Source organism: Phaeoacremonium minimum (genome assembly GCF_000392275.1).
Source record: "Phaeoacremonium minimum UCRPA7 unplaced genomic scaffold PA7_03_scaffold_419, whole genome shotgun sequence".
NCBI classification, from domain to species: Eukaryota; Fungi; Ascomycota; class Sordariomycetes; order Togniniales; family Togniniaceae; genus Phaeoacremonium; species Phaeoacremonium minimum.
Genome location: NW_006921321.1, coordinates 79015 through 81543, shown reverse-complemented (window position 1 = coordinate 81543; position 2529 = coordinate 79015).

The following is a 2529-nucleotide window of genomic DNA, read 5'->3' as shown; positions in this document are numbered from 1 at the left end:
GATGCACCGCTGGAGATTATCCTTCTTGCCAGCACTCACCGTCATGCGGTATGTTGATGCTGAAGAAGAGTACTTCACGATGAGAGACCATGGTGGAGGCTAACACTGACGATCTTGACAGCGCAGGATTGGCAGCGGGGTTTATTTCCGAACAAAATCCAACGGGTAGCCCGCCCAACTCCGACTCAACTACCTGGAGCTTCCTGAGGCACGGCAATGTGCCATGGCAGATCCTCAGTATATCAATCTGTCGTCAATGTGAATGATGCGATTCAAAGCTGAGAGGGATTGGCGCTTTAGCCTATTTCATAGACTTGGACTTTATCAAGAGTTGCTCATCATTGGAGGTGTGCTCACACGACGGGCTTATCAGCTTACTGCCAAGAGTTTGCCAAATGAATACGCGACTGTCTGCTTGCAAAAATGAACATCGAATGACTTTCCACTTTGGCACCATCGTGAGCCCCAAGATGGGATAATACCCCTTTAGTGAGGAGTCTGCGGGTCGGGACGCCTGGCGGGGACCACATGTGCGGATATCAACCTCGATGGACACAAGTCTCCGAGCACGGACAGGCACTTCAGGCCTGGAGGGAACGGCCTGAACCGCCTAGCCTGCACGATCTGGCGTGATGGTTCCCGCTTCCCGTCCAAGATATGCTCTAGGACACGAGCCAATTACTGCAGCGGGCTGGCTAGTGGTTACTGTCTGATTCAACAGACTCAAATTACAATAGCACTCGCTGATATAGCTGCCACGTTCAGCCCACAGTTGCGGTGCAATGGCGAGAATTTGCCGGAAATGCTGCTTCAGGGGGCCCCTCGACCGTGACGCAGGCGTTGTTCATGACATTGCATTACAGAATTCGACTTGATAATCGACTTGATAATCTCATTGCCTGCAGGCGTTTGTGGTCCACCCCACGTCGCATACCTTTAGCTCGGGAGGAGGCACGATCGGGCGATAATGTAGACAATCTACCTTACCTACCCCTCATGTTTCTTGACTGATGCACGCCGGCAAGTCTCTTTGACCGTGCAATTGGCGGCCAAGTGTCTGGTCTACATGCACATGAAAGTGGTAGTGCTAGGTCAGTCGGCGTACGTGTCGCCATGTTGCCTCTAGGTGAAGATAAGGAGTAGAATCAATCGCAGCGGTGGCATGCTTGAGGTGTCGTTGTTGGCCATGCTTCCGGGCCGTTCAGGTTGAAATGAGGCTGCATCGTGAGTCGCCAATCATGGTGTTGCCATGTGTTACTGCCCAAGAACCGCAAGCCGATGCATTTCGAGCCTCTCCCAGAGGAACGCTCGTTTCGAAGGACGGAAGGTGGTTGCACAACATGTCAATGGGTTGCAGGCCAGATGCATGTGTGTAGGTATGTATAGAAACAGAAGCTCTGTTTCGGGACTCGAGGCGCATATCCTATCGACATGGTCCATCCCCAAGACGTGCAAGGTGAAGAGGCAAGGAGAAGTCGAAGCGGCCTGCAACCTGGGATAAGCTGGTTCAACAAAGCCCGGGGCACTGCTCCTTTGCCTCCGGCCATATCGAATGCACCACGTCGACGGTTGACCAACTCAATCAAACATGCTCTCCCGCATGTATATGCAAGGCGTCTTCGGCGGCCCTCTCCCACGGATCTCGTAGCATCCACCATGATATCATGATACAGCGTGCATGAGAATGGGGATTCATGTAAGTCGGACACTCTTGAGTCATATCATATTGCTGGCAGCGCATCTACTCAAGGGTAAACCAAACGACAGTAGCCGATTGCATGTGGTCGCTCGGGCACGAAACTACTGTGTGTTGATTGGGAGACAAATTACGATGGCGAGACTACAACCAAAAAAAAACAACCAAAAAACCAGGAATATCATCGTCGTCACTCGAAACCTGGCTATCATAGCAGTCATTACTACCAGGCTTCGGGGTCAAGCCGTACTCAGTGTCCATCTCCGTTGACGCAGGGCCGTTTTGACAGATCCCCGCCAGATGAAGAGCTGCGGTCCATTGCTCGCTTGCTGTTGGTCCATCACCACCCCTGTGCCTCCCGTATCGTCTGGGGAAGGGTCAGTATGAACCACCCCGCTATCTCTGGGCTGTCCAGGTAGCTCCAACACGGTTACGAGATACAGAGCATAATAATGATAATCCATGCTCTGAAAGCACCTCGAGCGCGCCTTCTTCCATTCTGCGCACGGTCCATATGACGGCCATGCAGAACGCCCTGGCCCTTGATGAAGGACAGCTGAGCATCCAAGACTAGACAAAAGACAGTATGGTGGGGAAGGTAACGCATGAGGGCTGGCGGGGTCCAGTAGAGACCTTTAGATACATGCAGTTCTAGGTGCATGTACTGTCCAGTACTCGACGAGATTGGCACCGTAGAGGCATGGAAGGGTATAGCAAGTGGAGTGGGATGCCTAGGTGCATGTAGGCTGTTTCCGTCGGTTCAGAACATTAGCTGCTGCAAGATCTATCTCCTTCTTCATCTGTGTGTCCGGATGAATGTGCTGCTTGATCCT